Source organism: Mus pahari, chromosome 2 (genome assembly GCF_900095145.1).
Source record: "Mus pahari chromosome 2, PAHARI_EIJ_v1.1, whole genome shotgun sequence".
NCBI classification, from domain to species: domain Eukaryota; kingdom Metazoa; phylum Chordata; class Mammalia; order Rodentia; family Muridae; genus Mus; species Mus pahari.
In genome coordinates, this window is record NC_034591.1 from 101315486 (window position 1) to 101338065 (window position 22580).

The window sequence follows — 22580 nt, forward strand, 5'->3', positions numbered from 1 at the left end:
CGGGCTACAGAATACCTCTAAACAGGCAAAATAAAGCCATTCATCTTGGGCTTTAGTCATCAGGCTGCTGACTCAGGAAAACCAGCCTTTACATTAAAATCGGATGATTTGTGAAGCCCAGATGCTTCCCCACCCTCCTTGCTCTGTTCCTTCAACTGCCAGAGTCAGGGTGTGGGCTCTTCCTTCATCTCTCTTGGTGTAACGGGTGTGCCAAGTCCCAGATCGGTTTCCTTCTGGGTGTACTTTGTGTATGAGTGTTTTGCTTGAGTGTATATATGTGCACCACGTACCTGCCTGATGTTCTCAGAGGTCAGAAGAGGTCATAGGGTGTGATGGATGGTTGTAAGCCATCATGCAAATGTTTGAGAATCAAACCCAGGTCCTCCACAAGAACAAGTGCTCTTAATTGCTGACCAATCTCTCTAGAACTGGGTTGTACAAATTTTTCTGGAGCTATAGCGTAGTCAGTAGTTACTGATATCTCTTGCAAGCACAAAGACCGGGATGCCTAGTGCTTCATAAACTGTGTGTTGATACATGCCTATCATCCCAACGCTTAGGAGGTAGAGGCAAGAGGATCAGAAGTTCAAAGTCATCCTCCATCACCTTGTGAATTGGGGACAGCTCGAGATACATGCAACCTCATTAGCAGAGTTGAGGGGAGGCATGAGATTTGCAATTTGGGGAACTAACATTTTCTCTTCCCAGCCCTTAGTGGTATGGGGGGATAACAGAGTCAGCCTTACAAAGGTGACCTGCTAGTTGATTTGAATGAAGCACATCTCAAATGCTGTGTTGTGTCCTCCAAAATTCATGTATTAAAAACTTAGTCCCCAGAGTCCCATGTTCACGGCACTCACAAGGGGAGACTTCAGGAGGTTATTGGGTTACAGAACTGTCTACATCTATAGTTAAATCCACGAATAGGCTGGTGGATTGGTCAGTTACAAGCGATGACTGGCTATAGAGACAGCTGTCTCAGCACGCCTGTCCTGGCTCAGCTTGCGCAGGCTGCGCTCTGCCGTGCTACAAGGCAGGAAGACCACACACAAGGCAGTACTGTCTTGCTTTCCAATCGTCTAGACCCCAGAGCTTATAAGCTAAGCCTCGGTCGACTATCATCTCCACAGTAGCCTGTCATAACAACAGAACATACACTATCACCCCCCACACAGGCGACAGCTGCCTGGCCATCTATTATTTTCCAGTGTTTGTGCCTCTTCAACCCAATGCTCCAAGGTGGAGTCCGTGACCTAGCCTGAATCCACGAGAGAACCTTAGTCTCCTAGTATCTGTGATTGAGTCAGAATCAAACACCTGACCCCAGTCAGAGCCAATGAGCTTCAAGGAGACATTTGATGAATTTTAAGATGGAGTTCACTTGAGCAGAAGCAAGATGTGCACATGAATGTGATGGGTGGAGGGTGTTCTGGGTGAAAGTTTCCAGAGGGTGGTCTTCCCTGCTGCCTAGATGGGATGGTGACCTATAGATGTGAGGATAAAGCAAAGACATGAAGAGAAACCAAGCTTAGGCAGCTGGGTGAGCTTCCATGAGTGAACCTGTAAAGTCTAGTTTGCTAAGCAGTGCGTGTTCTCTATCGTTTAAATTCATCTGAAGCAGTCTTTATGACAGTGTTGTCACAAGAGTCTTGACCAGTAAAATAAGTATATGTGACCTGACTTTGGAAGACCTTGGCATATAGACTCTCCTACTTCTGAGGCAAGACTTTCCCCACACCCCTTTTCCTAACAGGTTCTTATTATGTAGTCTAGGCTGGTCTAGAATTCGAGATCCCCCTGTCTCAACCTCTGAGTACTAGAAGGAGGACCTGTGCCTCCACACTCAAGCATGAATGATTTAGTTTATACACCTACCCCCAAATTAATCCTGTCTTGCCTGTAACTCTGATGGCTTCTGGCACATAGTAGGTTCCATCTCTATCTAGCACAGATGCCTAGATAGAGATGGAACTTTTGGGGTGTCTGGGAACATGGGTTCATTTCAAGGTTAGGATCTGTGCCCAGGTCAGACAGCATGATAGGCAGAGGGAGAGAAAATACATTGAACAAGAAAAAAAACAAAGGTTAAAACAAAACAAAAAGTCCTGTGTGTGTGTGTGTGTGTGTGTGTGTGTGTGTGTGTACTCGCGTGCATATATGCAAGCACAAGCTTGTAAGCCAACTAAAGGACACTATTTTCCTGGATTATAAATGGCCTGGCCATCCAAACCGACAACTACAAGGAGAGGTAAGGGACAGCGGGAGTGGAATTCTAGTGGGCCAGGGCCAGGCTCTGTTGCAGGAAATATTAAAAAATGAACCCGCCATCTCTCTGTGCTCCTGCTTCTCTCAGCCCGCCAACTCTCCAGTGGGGCCAGCAGGCTACCTGTGCTCCTGCAGCCCTCTCCATTAACCACTCTCAGCTATTTCTAGTTAAAATATTTTTTAACCAATCAGATTTATGTAATAATAAAGTCTCAATTTACAAGATTCCAATACAATAATTTCAGAATCGATTGATAATGATAAAAGCTTTATCCTCATTATTCTAACTTTATGATATCATAACTACCTGTGACTGGTTAAAGCCACGCTGGTTCACGTCTGCCTCCATGATGGCCTTCCTCTCTCTCCCCTGTGACACTCTCAGTCTCTCCAACTCTTAGTTCCGCCTCCCTTTTCCCTGTCCAATCACAGACCTCCTGCTGCCCTAATGCTTCCTGAGTCCCTTTGCCTACAAGCTTGATCTTGCCTGTCAATGGGGCAGACCTAACTAACCATCCTGGTCTTTTACCCACCTAGGACAGATCCCTAGAATGTCCTTGAGTTCTTAGTCAGCAGCTTGAGTCGCGCAGGTGTAGGTTTGTGGGGTGACCTCGCTGCAGCCCTCAGCCTGGTGCCCACAACATGCTCCTTGCACTTCTGTTCTTAGCTGGCCTCAGTTACTGCCTCCCTCAGTCACCTTCTGTGCTACTCTGCTTCCTCTTGGGTCACTCCTATCTCTGTCCTTCCTACCATCAGGGTCCTACTTTGTGCCCAGTGGAAAGGCTAGAGCTAAGTCTCCTGTAGGCCCTGTGAGAATATCTAGATCTCCTTGGCTATCTTCCCACCAGATGACTCTGTGACTGTGGCATGGAGCCCCTAAGAGCTTCAGGTTTTAATAGAGAAGGCATATTGACACATGACGAAGCCTTCTGTGGTCCCCTCTCTCCAGACCCTCCAGGTCTCATATGATCCTCTCTTCTTTCTGCCCATTCACATTCAAGCCTAAGTCTTCAAGTCCCGCTGTGTCACTGCTATGTACAGGTGGAACTGCTGAGTTGCACAGGATGCCTATACTCAACTTTTGAACAAATTCAAGTAGTTTTTCCAAGCAGTTGTCACATCTGTTCGGGCAACATATCAAAGCACTCATTCTCTGCTCAGCCCCACAGTGATAGGACTTGGGTCTTACGGGTGGCCACACTGAAATGAAAAGGAATGAGTTAGGCACAAGAGCAGTATTGTGTGTGTGACTCTGTTCTCCCACAGTTTTTGGTTCGGTGACCTGACAAGCAATGGAATAGATCTGTTATGCCACTTATAAACCGTGGCCATGGCCTTGATGAGATTCGAGGGGACTGTAGGTGCACACTATCCTCACAGAACTGAGTATCCTCACAAGCAAGTCTTATGCATGCTTGTGCCTGAATCATGTGAGAAGGGTCCCTTTCTCTGGGTTGATAAGCTCGGGCTGGAGTGCCACAGCTTTATTCTGATGTCATCCTTGAGTCAAGGAGCCTTGAGCAGTTGCCAAAGTGTTCAGTTATTTGTGGTCATGCTATTTATACCTAGCATCTCTTAGCCAAGCCCAACATAAGAGTCACAGGCATGGGCTTTGTCCTCTCCTTCCCCAGCCCTTTTGCTCACCCTGGGGTTTCCCTAGTATCTTTGCAACTCCAGTGGGCACCGCTAGCGAGATCAAATCAGTCAGTCGAGATTTCTTTGCAGGTTGGCAAAGAACTGAAGTCTATTGAAGTCTAGAGAGATCTGGTTCTTGAAAATAACTTCTTATGTGTCCAAGATTCACTGCATAAACCTGTGCTAACTGGACTTAGGCTTTGTTTTGGGGGGCCAGAGAAAGGTACAGATTATTTGGAGGACCCAGGGGCCTCCTATAGACTGAGGAATTGTCACAGAGCTGGAGACAGACCTGGGGGACATGCTTCTCAAAGGAACAAATGCCCTGGTGTGCTTTCCACGGCCCTGGGGGAGAGGACCAGGGCACTTTGACCTAAAGCAAACACGAGGCAGGCACCAGCAATTACCAACACACAACTTAGCACAGAATTGACTGAGCCAGGCTTTGGATTATTTCTGGAACTTCAAAGGATTCTTTTCTTTACGTGAGGGTCATTTAGATGTTTTGTTTGTTTGTTTGTTTTCTCTCCAAATGAGAATGGGACTTGTAAACTAGGCAGGGGTGGTCTAGGGGGATAGAGACCCTTAGAGCCAGGAGCCACGGCCCTACTCCAGGAGACAACTTCACTCTTGAGATTTCTGTCCTGGGTACCTTTACTATGTGCTCAACAGGACACCCTGATACGACAATACTGGCTGAACGACAGAGGAGTTATTCCCAAGACACTGTACTGAGGTGCACGAGAAATGGTACCTTCTCAGAGTGTAATTTCCACTTACACTGGAGTTAGGGATTGGAGCAGTTGTGTATGGTGTGTGTGTGTGTGTGTGTGTGTGTGTGTGATGTTTGCATGTGTGCATGACATGTGTTGATGTATATGGTGTATGTGTATACGGTATGCTTGCATATGTGCCTGATGTGTGGGAAGTAAGGGAAGGAGAACAAGGTCCCCTCTTGTCTTTTGTGCCTGGAGCATTACAGAATGGATGACACTGACTGGTCACTGCTCAAGGATCCTTGGGAAAGAAGGGTAAAGGGTTGCTGGCCGTGTAAGGACTGGACAGTGCGGGCAGACACTGAGTATCCATCTAGAATGGATAAGTGTGGTAAGGGTGTGTCAGGGATCTCAAGGAGTCTCCCAGAGTGACTAAGAATATGGCAGGCCTATGAGATCCCTCCCATCTTCTGTCTCTGCTGGGTGGTGTGAGAGGCCACTAAGCTGGAAACCTGCGATGGCTCAGAAAGCCAAAGTCACCTTCCGCCCATATTCTCTTGCTGCCTGGTGCTGGAGTGGGAAAGTGGGCCCCATAAATCCTGTCTTGTCCCTGTCCCGCGACACCTGCCTGCGCGGCTGTGGGGAAGGGGGCCTGGCAGCTATAAATCAGGGCCTCCTCTGGCAGCCACCTTCATCACAGTGCTTTACGGCGCTGACATGGGCCAGGATTTAGTGGGCCCCGGCTGGCTGAGGCTGTCCCCTCCCCTTGGAATTGAGGCATCTCATAAATCCTAGGGATGCTCATTTGCATATTCATCTGTATGCATTTGCCCCTCAAATTGCCTGCCTTAACACTCACAGAATCCAGAATTGAAATGGGACTGAGTCTCTCCATGGCTCCTACCGCTGTTGGAGAAAGAACACTGAGGTCCAGGGCAGGCAGAAGCCTGTCTCTGGCACGAAAAGGAAGGCAGGGCAGAGTCAGGTACCAGCCAGGTGCCATTTAGCAGGGAGTGACCACAAAACAACAGATTGACCAGACTGGAGACCAGGCAGGCTGCAAGGAGGGTCCCCACAGGGAGGACCAGGGGGCAACTAAGGGAGGAGCTGGGACACCTCTCAGGAAGGTTCTAGGGAGGTGTAGCAACAGAGAGGAGTCCAGGGAGTTGGGTTTAGCTCGGACATGTACATGGGGAGCAGGGGGTGCCTGTGATCCGGAGACCCTGTCTCCAAGGCACTCAGAGGCCTCTTCGGATTCTTTTGCTTCAATCTGTTGTCAGTAGGGAACCAAACCTCTGCCAGGACATACATGGCTTATTGGGAAGGTAAAAGCCTAGTGTGGACACACCAGCATGAGCTATGTAATGCCTAAGAGGCCACATGCAACCCCCTACCCCTGCCTCAGGGGTATTTTCTCTGGCTCCCTGTGATAGGTCCTGTCTAAGGATGAGAACTCACTGGGTCATACCCTCATGTCCCACTTCATCAGGACCAGACTCCAGAATCCCGGAATAACTCTTTCAGGCTCTTGGGCAGAGACAATGAGTAAGTTGGCCTCTCTCAATTCCCAAGTTCACTTGATCTTCTGAGGGGAGCCCTGGGGGTGGAACTCAATGTTCCCAGTTGGGTCCAAGCCTGGCTGCTGACCAGGACAGGGAACTGCATGGCCCCAAGAGGTTGCCGTGGCTCTGCAGCCTGACCCTCCTGGTGTTTCCCATAAACTCGTAGGAAATGGCCTCTCCTTGAGTCCCTTGTTTCAGCTTCTGGGGCAGGGCAGGCAACCCAGAGTTGGCGGTAGGCTTGTCTATCAACCAAGCCAGCCCATTATGGCATCCAGGCCTGGTGGAATTCCTTTCCATCTTCCCAGGGCATCACTACCTGCTACTGTAACTGCCTGGCCCCAAGAGCAGAGCCATCCTTGCAAAGATCCTCTCCACACTACCCCAACTGAACCTAAGATGATGGGAACGAGAAGGGCTGGGCCTGGCATCCTTTGTATCAGGCCTTCGACAGTCCCTCTAGGGCTTTGTCTTTGCAAACTCAGGTAAGTCAGTATGGGGCTGCAAGTGTACAGCTCCTTAGCTCCCGGAGAGGACAAGAGTCAGAAAGAAAGTGGGGAAGAGCCAAGCAGGTGGATGTCCCTGAGGGTGAGCACTGTAAGTAAGATGTCTGGAGAAGAGGGATGGCCATTCAGGAGCAAGCGAGTCATTGTTGAAGGCTTCTTCAGGAGGGCTTGCCCCAATCCTCTGCCCCACTGCCATCATCCCCCTCTTCATCCTTCTCTGCAGAGGCTCTTGGGCTGTTCAACTTTCTCTCGTGTGTGTCATTCCTCTTGGGAAGCAGAGACGCCCGTCTCCTCACCTGGAACACAGCCCAGGTCACCTGGGGGGAAGGAGATGTGGAGGTGTTATGAATGACCTGGGGGACAGGGCAGTGACCATGAGGCACAGAGCCGTGTCTTTGCAGCTCTCTCGTGCTCACTTGCATACACTGTGGAAGCCACAAGTCAATGGCAGCTGTCTTCTTCAGGAGCTGTCCCACAGTTCTTGGAGACAGGGTCTCCCACTGCCCTGGAATTCTCTGAGTAGGCTGGGCTTGCTGGCCAGTGGGCCCCAGCGAGTCACCTGTCTCCACCACCCCAGAGAGTTGGGATTCTGAGTATAACACAGCATTTCTACGTGGATTCTGGGGGATTAAACTTAGACCTTCTTGCTTGTGTGTGGCAAACGCTTTACCTACTGAGCCATCTCCATATCCCTTTATACAGCCACTCAAGACATATGAGAATAACGCTGTTACTAAAGGACGGTATGTCCTCCAACTATTGAGGGAGTGGGATCCCTGAATAGGAGAATGGGTTAGAGGACCTCCCCAGAGCCTTCCAAGGCTGACATATGCTGAGATTCTTAGAAAGCATTCACACACAGACTCACAGACTTCAAGGCGGCCCGGAGACAGTCTCAGGCAGGGGGCCCCCCATCTGGAAGCCTTTAAGGGCTCCCTCCCCCTCTTCTGCAAATAGCTTGTTCCCAGAAAACAGGAGGAGAAGTTACCCAACAACAAGCTGGGGCTTCCTGTGGGTCTGGGGCCCCCTCCCCTGCCTTTGCTGTGTGCACCAGGCCTGCACCAGCTCCCAGGTCTCTGCCAGTCACATGTCACACACTGGCCCAGACATGTCTTCCGTGTTTTGTATTCATATCTCTCCTCTTCCAGCAAGCCCCCAGGAGCTACCCCCTCTGCTCTCAGTAGCTTCTGTGTTACACTTTACACACACACACACACACACACACACACACACACACACACACACACACACACACCTTGCCTTGGGGCAATCTATTACAATCAGTAGTGGGCTGAGAGTCTCTGTAGTGGTCAGCTTTTAATGGCAGATGGGGAGCCATCAAAGCCAGATAGAGTAGGTGGTGGAGATGCTGAAACACTGGAGACTGGGGCCTCACTCTCCGCCATAGTCTAGAGGTGTGCCGCACCATGCCTGTTTGCTTGTGCTCTTCCTCAAGATAAGAACTGAAGTCTCAATTCAACTTAGCCCTGGCACAGCCGAGGAAGGAGCAGAAAGAAGAGGTAGGGCAGAAGTCGGGATGACATGGTCTAGGAGAAGTGCCCACCTGGCTCCAGATTTGCTCACTTAGATCTGAGGGCACCAGAGTAGCTTGGGAAACAAATACCTCCACACCACAGATCGGAGCCAGAAGAGGCACTCAGCTCTAAGCCAAGCTAAAGATTGGCGAATGGCACTGTGGACCTGTGAGAGCTGCAAACACAGTGACTGCTGGACCATGGCTTCCTCAGATTAAACATGAGGAGAAGAGCACCTAGTCGTCATAGTTGAATTCATATCACTTGGGAGATAACTGGGCTCAGAGGCCAGCAAAGAAGAGAAGATGAACTCAGAGATAAGACGAATGGTATGGATAAACAGGGAGGAGTTCAGGCTGTGAGCTGACAGAGGGGCTTCCTTGGGCTTTACTCTGTCTGGTTGTAGGTCAAGCACCTACCTTGCTGGATACTCCACCAGAAGTTAACTTATATTCATTCACTCACTCACTCACTCACTCACTCACTCACTCACTCACTCACTCACCCATCCATCCATCCATCCATTCTTTAGTATCGCTGTCTTTTGTGTGTTATGCTGTTTAATTCCCTTGAGCAATATAAGATGAATCTGGGGCACAGTCAGAGAACACATAGCCCAAGGCCGAGGTCTTCAAGGGAGGACTCAGGCATTTTCATATAAGATATGACAGTGTTCACAAGACCTTCTTGATTCCATGAATTCTCCACAGGGTTTGAAGAAGAGGTATTCTGTTCCTTTGGAGCAGAGAGGGGCAGGGGTCCGGGGCTCCACACTCCAAAGTGTACCAGTCTCTGCTTCCTAGCCCAGTGCCCATGGCTCTGGCCTGGTAGAGAAGGGGTATGCATTGGCGGTCCTCTGTTGGGGCCACCCTGGTCAGTGCTTAGAGCCCAGAGAACTCACAAGACTTCTAGGGGGAATCCGTCTGAGAAGCGGGGGCTAGGAAGGGGGCCTATGTGACCAAAAATTACAGCTTCAAGTGAGAGATAAGCAGGAGCAGATGGGGCCCAGGGCACAGTTTCTGTTTTCACGCAAATGTCTGGGACAATAAAAGTCACAGGGGAAGTCGGGGGTGGGGTTGGAGGGGAGTACAGAGCCTGGGTGGGGGGTGCAGTCAGAAGGTGCTGTGTCAGCATTTAGCGTTCATTAAAATACTTTCCGTCCAGTAGGTGGAGAATTGGGGTGGGCTCTCTAGCCCCCTGCCCAGGGCCCTTGGCTGGTCTGCAAGGACCTAGCCTAGCCCAAGAAGGCGGGGAGGGGTCTGGGCCCTGTGCCCTAAGAGGATGTCTAGGCAGCAAGTGCTCCTTAGAGCTGATTGCATTTCCTGGCCTTTGATGGCCAAGATCAAAGTGGGGCCAGGCCCTCCTGGCCTCTCAGCTCCTGGCAGCTTCTGTGCCCGCAGGGTCCAGGCTGTGTGGTCAAGGAGGCTGGAGAAGGCGGGGTAGCCTGGCATCCATGATGTGAATGAGCCAGAGTTCTCTCTCTCACTAGGACTGCCAGGGACTGCAGCTGTGGGCACAGGGGATGGTATCCACCAACCACCAACACAGCCTTGGGCTTATTACCCTGGCAATGTGTCCTTGGGAGGGTATTGGGAGGCTGTGGTGGTCCCTAATGACCAGATCTTGGGGGGCTAGGGATGAGCCCCATGTGTCCCTGGTCAACTGCAGGAACTGTGTCTCTGAGCAGCACTCTTGGGGACATGGCTAAATGTCCCTCTGACTATGCTGACCTGAGCACTGGTCTTTCACAGGGTCCTGGCAGGGGAGACTTTGGGAGTGACAGAGATAGGTCCCCATACCCACATAACCCCTCCCAAGGGCTCCTCACTTAGGACAAACAGTCCTCCACCTTGAAGTAGCTCCCAGCCTGTACTTTTGTTTCCACTTGCCCTGGTCTCCCATTGCCCACTAAGCCCAGAGGTCATTTAATGATGAGAAGTGGCCCTCTGGGGTGGTGCTCTGAGCATCCAGGCGTACTGTGAGCCTCTCAGGGTTAATCCTGTAGGTTACCTTCCTGGGAGCCCTTTAGAGGGCCCCGGGTGCAGACAGCTGCTTCTGCTCAGATGAACCAGTTCTTGCCTGACTCCTTTCACTCAGATGTTCCTCAGCTGCCGACGACTCAGTTTCCCTGTAGCATAAAGTATACAAGAGGCCCAGGAAAGTGCGGTCTCGGAATGGTAGGTGGGTGGCAGAGTCTATTCGAGGAAGCAGAGAAGGCAGAGGACTGTGTTGTCATGGATCCAGGGTCCTGAGGTCAGGGTCCTCTGGACATGGGGGCATTGGTACTCCTGCGGCTGCGTGTCTGCAGCAGGCCTGGCTGCTCTGTGATGCCCAGCGCATGTGGAGAGGATTAGGGCCCGGAAAGACCCATTTTCCTCCTCTTTCTTCTTGGAAGAAGGATCAAGGGGACCTGGTGACAGCCCAGAGGTTCTGGGCGTGTGGACAGCCCCACTTCCCGTCCATCTCCCAGGCAGCTTAGGAGATGTATACCATCTGTGGCAGCCCCCAGTCTCAAGCTCACAGCTTGCCCTCAAAGGAGACTTTGGAGTGTGTGTGTGTGTGTGTGTGTGTGTGTGTGTGTGTGTGTGTGTATTACACTAAGAGCATGAGAATGAAGAGATTTGACACTGGTATGTCTTGGAGGTCACTCCTCTTTTCCTCTTCTCCCCTCTCCTTCCCTTTTCTTCCCTTCTTTTCCCTCCCTTCTCTTCCCCTCCCTTCTTCCTCCCCTGCCCTCCCATCCCCCTTCTCCCCTCCCTTTTCTTCTCCTCTCTTCCATCCTTATCCACCATCCACTAATTCCTCTTCTTCCTCCTTCTCTTCCTCATCCTCCTATTTTCTCCCTTCCTTTCTTGTTCCCCATTTGCTGGTATCTTTGAGCTCAAGAGAATCCTACATTCTTTCTTTCCTCTAGTGTGGCTGGGTGAGGCTGGGCTGGGTAGTCACGAGAGGCAGATGGAGATGGCTGGTCACTAGCCCATTGTAGTGTTTAGAGGACTCTGAATTTGGTTTCCATGTTGTCTCTTCATCAGTAACCCTCCGTGGAAGTGATTTAATGTGGACAAAGCCACACTTCCCTCCATCAGCCCAAAAGGACCCTATCTTGAACCGTAGACGCCACAGCAGCCCCAGTTCACGGTGGTGGAATGGAGAGAATGGCTGAGCACTGTCTCGGGAAGCGTATGTTATGGCACTTTCAGCTCTCCCTGGGATTCTGTATCTGTGGGTACACACATTCATGTTTGTCTTTTTGCACCCAGTCAGCCTGCATGAAATTTTCTGAATCTGTGCACAGATGCCTATGAGGAAAATACACACATGTGCACCATTCATGAATGCATGTGAAGTGGTGTAGAGTCACACATGCCTGCATGTATATAGTCACAGACAGACAGAAAGATTTGGCTGTGAAGCTAAGCTCCCCCTCTGCCTCCCCTGCCTCCCCAGCCNCCCCGACCCAAGATCTCAAACTCTATTCCCCTGGGTCCTGGCAGATGAGAACACAGAGTCCCCATGTCTTACTATCTGGGATGGTGGCTTCTGTTGGAATCTCTCCTCCCTCACCCCCCCCCCCGCCTTTTCCTGACACAAATAGCCTGTGGAACAAAGGGGACCCAGGGCTTGGATTATTTACACAGTCAACATTAGGCAAAGTTGTGGTCTATTTAGATTCTTCTTTATTAGGTTGGGAAATTCCATGGCAACTACTCAGGCAGCTAGGAAACCTCCAAGACTTAAGCTCCCAGCCTCCAACGTGGCCATGTGGCCACATGGCTTCCCATCTCCTCTCCCCAGACAGATCCTGACTCCCTGACCTCCCACCCCTGCCCCTCACTGGCACGTCCAAGATTCTGCCTTACTCTCCCATGCTTTGGCCCACGTTCCCTCTCTTCAGTGCCACTCCTTCTGCCTCCCCACCTGTACCCCAGACCTGAGTTACAAGGGCAGCTGGGTACCAACCTTAGAGGTAGCATCTACTCATACACAGTGTGGGAAGATGGGGAAGGGAGGCGCGGCTTGTGGTAAGACTGGGAATACGGTAGCTGTGGCCGTACTAGTATGCTTTGCTTGTGTGACCAGGACTAAGAGTCTGAGTTTGGTTGAGGTTAGCTGGATTGGCTATTTGAACAAGGAAAGAATGAGTCTTTCTACCAGAGTGTTCCAAATGCGCTCCACTGGCAACCTGGGATGAGTAAGATGGGGTGCTCATACTTAAGGAGTGTGGGGTCAGGGTGGGGATGGGGTCTCTGATATTGTTCCAAGTAGCAGTTGGAGCCTGTGATTGGGCAGCAGATTTGTCTGATATGAAGTGGAAAAAAGTGCCAAATATTAGGTCCCAGATGAGGAGGCAACATTGGGGTCCAGAGAAGGTGAGGGTTGGGTCAAGTAAATGAGCATAGGGGCAGTCTGTGAGGTTATTACAAGCCCCCTAGGGGGAATCTGAAGGGCAGCTTAGAACTGACATAGCTGGAGCCCAGTGTGAGTTGCATTCTTCCAGAGTTCTGCTTTGAGACTCAGAACCTGCGCTTCTTATTACCCCAGCTCAGAATTTGTACCTGTCATGCCTATCTTCAGGAGACATATATTCTGGTAGTAAGCACTCTCAGTAGAGTGACTATAGAGAGCTGAGGGGGCTTAGCTCAGAACTTCCTGTGACCGCCTGTGGTAGAGCGATAAAGGCAAGGCCAGAGGCTCTGGGGCAGCAGTCTCCAGCAAGGTACCAGTGACCCGTCACTGCTGACTGCCCCGTGGTAGTCTCTAGCTCTGGTAGAAGCTGTTAGCACTGATGGGGAATGCTTCCTTTCTAGGGAAGGAGGAGAGGCTGTCCCAGGTCTCAACCAGCCACCTCCATCTCCAAACAGCAGCAGCCGGGTGGCTGGGGGAGAGGGTCCAAGAGCTTGCTACCCATTATCACCTCTCTGTGGGCCCTGCCCTTGAGGCTTGTCCCTGCTGCCACCTCTGGGCCTGTGTTTCTGATTAGTGGGCCCAGCTGGGCGACATTAGTTGCATTTTTCCAGGATGAATCTTGGTTGTGACTTCCTGCCACGGGTCAGAACCAGCTGCTTGCCTCTGCTGCCTGCTTTTTGTGCCACACCGAACACCCTTGTTCCCAGGAGGGCATGGGCTCAGGGCACAGTCTCCTGGAGTGGGGAGGTGAAATCACCTACTCACCCAGCAGAATCTGGTATCCCTCTCCTATATGTCTTTATTCAGGTGGCTGATTAGGACCCAGATCTTGGGACAGTTGCTAGCCACTGGATAGGAACACAGCAGGATCAGGAAAGGCTCCAAGGTCAAGGGCATAATCTGGCTCTGAGGAGACTAGACTTCCTCCAGCAGAGTCTGTGTGTTCATGAAACGGTCATGCTCACGGTCTCCACACCAAGTACCCTGGCTCTCTTCGTCCTGCTTTCTAGTGTTCTTGAGGAAAGGGGAGATGGCATTTAAGCACGGGATAGTGAGCTTCCTTTCCAACAGGTGTGTAATCATAAGCATAAGAGAGAAAGTCTTTACATTCAAGACGAGCTGAAACATTTGTGGGCTCTTCAGACCCCTTAGTACGGCGGACATCACATGGGTAATCCTCACAGTTTTTCCTCAGAAACACATGCAGGCCTGGGTGACAGTGGGCCCCAAACCACGTGCGAAGCCAGCCCACGTAGTTCCCTGGGCATTGGTTCAATTGTCTTGTCTTGAATCCAATCAAACTTCGAGGGCCTCAGCCCTCAGCAACCAGCCCGGTGGCACCTCTCTCTGTCTCTTAACTGGTGCCCCAGGGACGCCCTGCTTCTCACTGTTCATTCCTTACTTCTTAGCCCATCCCCACCCACGGCTCACGCTGTGAACAGGGACAGGGCTTTGAGACCTCGTGATGCTGTCTACATTCTGAGTATGACGTCCATAGACAGCAGCCCACTTCTACATTCCTACAGTCTGGGCATGGAGAACTCTGGCATGTTGCTGGGATGAGCATGCACAAGAATTCCAGCTGTAGGTTTTATGGGGGAGGCTTTGGAGGCTTCAGGCAGTTGAGGAGACTGACTTGGTGTGGGGACAAGGATGTGAAACTCTCCCTGGGGAGGAAACTCTGTGTCCCAGAGTAGCAGACAGTTGACATGCTGAGCTGAGAAAGGATGTACGCAGACATGCTGGGTGTCGCACACCTGGGGGGGCCTCAGGCTCTGGTTATGGTCAGGAGCCCCTGGGAGAACACCAGATGCTGCTATGAACCTAGGGCTGCCATAACTGGATTTTGCTGGGCCACTGTAGAATATAAGGCTCACATCCCATAGTCCTTGCAAGCAGTCTCTGCCTTCTGCTGACCTCCCAAGATGGGCACATTCTCTCTAAATGTCCCCAGAGGACTCCTTAGCCCTCTGAGGTGTGTAAATGGGGCAGGAGACGGAGTTCCTGCCCTGGAAACTCCTGTCCTGGTGGAGAAAGTGTTGTCTCTTTCTCCAGAAGTGACCTTGGGTTATGACACATTGACACACAAGTCATCATCTCTGTTGCCCTGGAACTGATGATTTCTTCAGTTCTTCGGTTGTTTTAGGCAAATGTGAGCTGGCTGGTTAATAAGCCACAAGGCCTTGCCAACAACTACATTTGGCTCCCTGAAGACTATGAATGAAACTTATGTCTGTCTCCTGGTCAAGGATGCCTCGCTGTCCCCTGGATGGACAGTGGTGAGGGCTGCGTGTGCAGCCAGTAACGGGAACACAGTGTTGGTTTCCCTGGGCCATGCCAACACGACCCTGAGACTGGGTGGACCCAGGATGGAATTTTGCATGACTGAGAAATTCTCTCATTGAAAGACAACCCTGCCAGCCTCTATCACACACCTGCTAGTTGACTGCAGGTTCCCAAAGGTTATCTATTCTGGGGCCACAGGCCAAGCCAAGCAGTTACTGTAGGTCATCCTCCAAAGGCAGGTCTCCCAGGGTGTCTTTGAGCCCCCTGGTGGTCACTTCAAAGCTGTGCTGTCATCCCCAGGGCCTCTTTTCAGTGAAGGCCAGTGTTCTTTCTTACCATCCCCACTACTACCAAAGGACTCAGGATCTTCTTGTATGGCTCACCAACTATAGGACAACAGTCAAGGGTAGGACCTACCATCATCTTTCTGCAGGGACCTTTGATGAGCATTATTCTCACCCGAGCTTGCCTGGTCCTGATGAGGATAGTCACTCTATAGACTTTAGGGCTCTGCTGAGGTTCTGTCTCCTCACCAAGACCCTAAGGAGGAAGGACCACAGACCAAGACATACCATATCTGTTGGGAGCAGGAGATGGCATCTTCTCCTGCCACAGGATTGGGGTTCCTTCTGCCATCTAACCTAAATGGTTCAGCCCAAGTAATCTACTTTGAGACGAAGGCCTTTATTGTGACATGGAAGTGGGGAGAAGGGAAGCGGCCCCGCGCCTTGGATGGGCACATAGTTCCTTCCTCGAGTCTTCTGCCTAGCAATGGAGGCCACAAGAAGGTGGAGAGGACCCTGCATCCTCTTTGTAAGCAGCTACCCCCTACCGCCAATGACATTCCAAAGCCACTCAAGTCCTGAGACCAGGGGGCTCTAGCACTCCAGGCATCCTGGGCCTGGACCCCCGGGCATGGTTTCCAGCCTTCCATAAAGCTCTGTGTCCTGCCTCACCACAGAAACCAGCGGCACGGACTCGTCTCCAGGCTTGTGCAGGGGACAGCTCTACGTGGATTCAGTTTAGGCTTTGGTCCTTCAGTGGTCTGTGGGCCTCTGTCTATCTACTCTGTCCTGCAAAGCCTCCCCTAGGCAGAGCTAAAACTCCTGCCCTCCATCTTCAGCCTGGCACCAATCACCATTCCAACGCAAACCTCCACACTTTCCCAAGAACTCCGGTAACTTATAGACTCAAGGCGGCCCAAGTCCGCATGAAGAGAGTCAACGCTCCTCCTAAGAAGGCTCTTAGTCCAGAAAGAGAAGGAGGAAGGAAGGGAGGGAAAGGAGAGAGGTGGGAGGTAGAGGGGGAGCTGGAAAGGATATGGGGGTGGGAATGACAGTTTCTAAATTCCCATTGGACTTTGAGGGTAGGCAGCTGTCCATAAGGACAGAAAACACCTCGTCAACAGCTCCTAGCCTATCCTTTCCCAAGGTGAGAATTTTGCTTTTATTTGGTTTTTCCTCACAGACAAATTCAAGACATCTTCTTGAAAGAAGCTCTGAAAAGTTTGAGACCTTTAATGTGTTTTGCACTCCCCCCCCCACACTATCTAGTTTAACTGTTAGTGTGATCCAGGGCAAATGAGGGGTCCCAGCCCCCCACCCCATCATAAATGAAGAAACTGAGGCTTGGGGAGGTCATATGTCACTCTTCCCCTAATGACAACAGAAGGATGCAGCATCAGGTGTGGGGGGAACAAGGACACCCCATGAGGATGGAAGAGCAGGAGAGCAAGTGGCCTCCAGGACCCCTGAGGCCAAGCCAGGCTGCACTGGGATGGGAGGAGTTAAGTGCCACACTGCAGAGACAGTCGTTCCAACACCACCACCACCCCCTCTTCCACTCAGTTGACCTTTAAATTACGGCATCAGCTGTCTTGCCAGACACACTGTGATTTCCCTCACTCCATCTGCCGCGCCTTTCCCCTGGCACAGTCTCTGCCCTCCCTCCCCTCCCTCCTCCACACTCTCTCCTTCCCATTCCACTGCCCAAGCTGCTTCTCTCCGAGTCCCATTCACAAAATCCCAGCCATGCAGGCAGGCCTTGCCACAGGTGGCACCTGGGCCATGCTGGGGCCTGGTGTCCCTGGTCTCTCTAGAGCCTGTCTGCTGAGAACCTCTGCCCAGGCTACTCCCACCCATCCCTATGTAAAATCCCTGTCTTCAAGAGCCCTCTGTTCTTCATTGTTCCCGTGAACACTTGCTGTTTCTAGTTTGCCTTGAAGTCTCCAGCAAAGATCTTGGCTCTATCTGGTTAAAACCCTACACACACACACACACACACACACACACACACACACACACACACACACACACACACACCACAACTCTCTCTATGTGTATATGTATGTGCTCATGTGTGTGTGTGTGTGTGTGTGTGTGTGTGTGTGTGTATACTTTTGCTACAATGTAGAACACAGCAGACATTAAATCTTATTGGTTTAATTTTCTTTCAGATAATAGTACAGGCTTTGATTTAAAAAAAAAAAAAAGCTATGGAAAAAGTGTTAAAGAGAAGTGGAACATTAATCAGGGAGCTCTGATGAGAGGAATGAAAGTGTTTCCCTGAGAGGCCAGCATGTGCAGCAGCTGTGTGTGGATATTTAAATGACATTTTTCATATGTTGCCATAAAAAAATCTCTTTGAGTCGATTCTGGAAATATATTCCAATTTGCTACAATGCCAGTGGTTTTAAAATTATTTAGAAATAAAATGTGTTTATGATTTCGGCTGTACTTTGTGTATTGTCGGCTTCGGGCCTCTTTCCTCAGAGGAAGGCCTCACTGATTTCTCAGAAACTCCTGCTTGTCGGACAGAAGCTGAGCCTGGGGGTCCTAGAGACAAAGGCTGGGTTCTGTTTTCTCCATAGCCTTTGGCTTGCTACATCCCCCTCCTCTGGAGGTTTCAACAGAGACAGAACAGACCCAGGTGAGAAGTGAAAGGTGACAGGGGGTTGTTACGTATCGGGAAAGTTTGGGGTTTTGTTTTGAGAAGGAGAAAAAGATTTGTGTATCGTCCTAACTCTACATACATAGATTAGGCTAACTCTGATCTTGGAGTGATCCACCTCTGCCTCCTGAGCCCTGGAATGGCAGGTGTATCCCACCATGCCTAGGTGGTAAAAACCTTTTGAAAAGATGTGATTTATGTTGTAAGTGAGACTGGAGACTCCTGGACTCCCTTAGAAGCCTATGTTTGGCAAGAATGAATCTCAGAGTCAGCAGCCCCATCTAGGCTCTCCAGTGTGAGACCATTGGTCCCACAGGGCTGTGAGTGTCAGCTCCTGTTTGGAGCCAGTTGGGATGGGAACTCTCTAGACTGTGCCCTTGTGCCCTCTTCCTGGGATTCCTTCCTCAGGCCCCCCTAGGGCTTTCCAACCAATCTCCTGCCCTCTGAAAGGCTGGCTTCTCCCTCCTGACCTAGCTTTAGCCGTCTTTGGGAATGTTGGCCAGCTTAATGCTAGGGAGAGGAGACTCCCCAGCGGCCTTTGGACGGTACACACTAAGGTTTTCCAGACTGGGTCTCCTGATCACAGGTGAGGCCAGGGAGCACTTTAATAGGATTCCATAAGGAAAACTCCTTCCAGACCTCCTTCAAGGTCAGGAAGACAAATGTCTTGGTGGGTGTTCCTGTCCTTCCCCCTCCCCCAGGTGGCATGGCCCCAAGGCTTGCCTAGACTGGTCCAGGGCCCTGTTCAACAGTTGGTTTTGTCACCACTGACCAGTGGGGGGCACACTCTCCTTAGTTTTCTGACTCTGTCGGGTTAGTCGGTTGGACCTGGAGGGAAGGATTGGGTGTTGGGTCCCCATCTCTTTCAGGGACTTCTTAGAGGGCTGTGGTGAAGCAGACCCACTTTGACACAGTCTGCCTTGGCATTTCACAGACTCTTGCACTACCCCGTACCCTTACCTGCTCTTCCCAAGAGAAGACATTTCCAGACGGAAAGGTAGACTGGAAGAGGGGAGACATCTATGCAGATAGAGGCAGAGGCCCCCCACCTCTTACACACATCGGTTCCCTTCCCTTCTAAGCTTACACTCCTCCTGTCCCATGTGCGCACGCCCAGATTGTCTACCAAGGATCCTCCCTCTAAGGTTCTCCCCTGGTAAGGCTCCCTTGTGTGAGACAGCTGTAGCTCTCCTTTCTGTGCTTCTGGTCCTAGGAAACCTCATAGCTGCAACTTGAGGAGGGTTGTGTCTAGCTTGCTTTTGTCCAGCTATGGCTCCCGTTCTGTGGGCTTGTTGTAAAGGGGACAGTGAGGGCAATGCTGGGTGCAGGTGAGACTCAGAGAAGATTCTAGAAGACCTGGAACAGGTGCAAAAAGAAAGCCTATGTTAGGACTAACTGGCGGGTTGCATTCAGAGGATGTGCGAGCATCGTTCTCTTGTCTGAGATGATGTGAATGAGCTATGAGAGGAGCCTATTTGGTTTCATCGCCTCAAAGACAGAGTACATGGAGGCACAGGGAGATGGGCTCTTTGCCTTCCCCTGAAGACAGTCTGCCCCTATGAGATGTTAAGATTTCCTGCAACATCTAGGAAGAAGAGCTAAGCGCTTCTCTGGCATGCAGAGTGCAGTATCAATGAGCTTTGGAGCATATGAGAAGATTGGTTCTTTATTTGGTAGGATTGGAGGTAAGATGTCACTCAGCACTCACTACGAATGGGCAGGTGGGAACAAGAAGGAACAAGCTAGAGAGATTTAGAGCCACAAGAGGTTTCCTGAGAAATTGGCCAGAGATGGGTAACCAGCCAAGTTCTCACTTTTACTTTGGGCTCAAGTAAATTTCAAGGCACAAGAGCTACTACTAAGGCGACATGCCCTACTCTGCTCCTCCAGGCCCGATGACCCAGCCTTTGGCCCAGGACTCATGGACCTGGATTCAGTCCTGTACCAGGAGGACTGAGACAGTGCCTGTGTCATGTTTGCTGGGAATTTCGGCAAAGTTCCTTTACTTAGTTTTCCAAAGAAAAGTATTTTTTTCACTGTAAAAATTCCTCTGTAAGATTGCTCGAAAGCTCAGTCACCTGGGTTTCCCCTTTTATGAGCACACAGTGCCGTAACCTCCCCTGGCAATGAATGGAGAGAGTGGAGAAAGGGTCATCTTTGGTGGGAGCTGGCTCTGAGAGGTTGTGAGGATGGATGGAGAGGCTGAGATGCAACAGTGGGGTTGGGTAGAAGTCACAAAGAAAGGAGGCTAGAAGATGGGAGAGGGACAAGTATCCACCTGAGTCCTGTAGCTGACACTGTGTCATGGCTGGCCTGAGTTATCCACAGAGCTGACAAGTCACACATTTCCTTTGCTAGCCTGAGCCTCATGGGGGAGTCAAAATCCTACCGATTGAGAACAATGCTTTCGGGTTTGGTTGTCTCATGCCAGTCAGAAACCAAGTGCTAGGGGTAGTTCTAATGCTTAGCACAGTGCTGGGGTGTGGCTCTGTTTGTAAGTGCTTGCTGAGTAACACGCACGAAGGCCTGGGCTTGCTCCCTAACACTACATAAGCCCAGTTCAGTAGAGCAGGTTTTATCTCAGCACTTGGGAAGTGAAGGTAGGAGGATTAGAAATTTAAAACCATCCTCAACTACATAATGAGCTCAAGGCCAATCTGGGCTACATGAGCCCTTGTCTGGAATAATAGCGTTTAGGGCTAGACAACCTCTTTTGGCCTCTGAGCACTGCACCCATGGTCACAAACCCTTATAAATACACATAATTAAAAATAAATCTTTAAATGGTGTTTGTCATGTTTCAAAATTATTGACTAGTATTTGTTTCTTGCTGAATTACTTTTAAATATGTCTGTTTTGGAGGTGAGTAACATCTGACTTACTAGTTACAAGTGTTCTTTACATATTAAGAATATTAACATAAAAGCCTGGGGTTCATGAGGCCAAACAAATAAATAATACCTACCACATGTGGGAGTTTTGGGGCCTACCTCTGAACATTTATGAGATGAGAGACAGAGGGGGGGGAGGGAGGGAGGGAGGGAGGGAGGGAGAGAGAGAGAGAGAGAGAGAGAGAGAGAGAGAGAGAGAGAGAGAGAGAGAACAAAGGATGTTATTCCTCAGGGAATTGGAGCAATAGGGATCTGAGTCTTGAGCCATGGTCCTTCGTAGCCCTTAGAGAGTAAGATATTCCACTAGCCTAACTCTCAGCATCAAGATGGAATATCTTTGTCATCCCTGCCCCTTCCCGTAGTGGTACAGCTGCTTAACTCTCTGATTCACGTGCCTTAATGGTGGATTTTTAAAAGACTGGTTATTTCTTTGGTTTCCTTAGGACACAGAGGCAGAGGAAGGCTCCAGCGAGAGTACTTCACGTCAAAGGTGGAAGCCCAGGTCCATCAGAGCAGACAAGGCTGAAGTGTAGCAATTGAGGATCAGGGCAAAAAAATGTCCAATGATACGTCATTGACTGGATGTGACTCTTGCTGAGAGACATGGCTGAGTGTCTATCATCTAGGAAGGGCATCTCAGGATAAGTTGGAGAAAAATAAGCTGTACCCGGAATAGTCCACAGGGAGGAAAGGAAGGCCTTTCACCTAAGTATCTCTTCCACCTTGCCTCTTTCAAAAGCCATCTGGTTGGGACCTGTCTAGCCAGCAGGGCCTTTCTGTTCCTTCATCCATGGTTTGGGAAGCAAGATCCAGCTCAGGCGATACCATTGCCTCTTTCAAGTCTGAGAGGGATGTAGGAGGCTGAGCATCCTTCAGGGAAGCTCAAGTGGCATGGCCAGGATGCAAGGAGTCAGCTTGCTGTGTTAGCCATAGGGAGGAGGCAAGAGGCCGAGCGTCTAAGCCTTGAATGAGCTATACAAGAAGTACCAACTAGAATGAAGAGGGTCCTCAAAAGAGAGTCACCATCCTGAGGTCATGAAAAGTCACCAGAGAAAGAATTATAAGGCAGAAGAAATAAAGGCGGAATGGAAGTTTAAGGAAGCAAAACAGAAGGATTCAATACCTCTAGACAGGACGTCCCTCCAGTGCTGGAAGCTACTCAGAGGGTTGCCTCATTGTGATAGAGCACGTTTAGTTAGAATGCTCTCAGCCAATGTGTGCATCTTGTTGTAGAGAACAGGCCATCTTTTCTTCCCATGCCCACCTGTGCAGCACATTGAGAAATGGCTATAAACTCTTCTCTCCTGAATCTTGCTCTTACAGTGTGATATTGCAGCTGTCTATTAGCGGTATGGTCTTCCCTGTTTGTGAATGGGTGCTGACTATGTGATTTACTTGAGACAGTGGAACATTAGCCAACCTGGTGCTAGAAAAGGCTTGGAACGGACTTTTGGGCATTGATCCCTGACCCCTACATGTGTGAGCTTGAGCTATTCTCTTGGATGATGAGGTCATATGACTATGACTTCAGGAAGAAAACTCAGTGTGTCCTACCAGACAAGTGAGAGGGTAACCCTTTTTATGCCTAGTTGTTGCCAGACCTGTCAGTTCACTGCAGCCACAGGACAAAGCCCTGTGCAAATAAGCTGAGCCAGCGCAGATCAGAACTTGCCCAGCTGACCCAAGAACTAATTAGTGATAGTTCTTTAACTATTTAGTCTTGGGGTTGGTTATCATGCACAGAAGATCATCTAAAACAAGGACTTTCAGATCTGATCTGAATTTCACAGGCTAATACAGAGCGAGTAAGCAAAGAAAGCAGATAACTTTT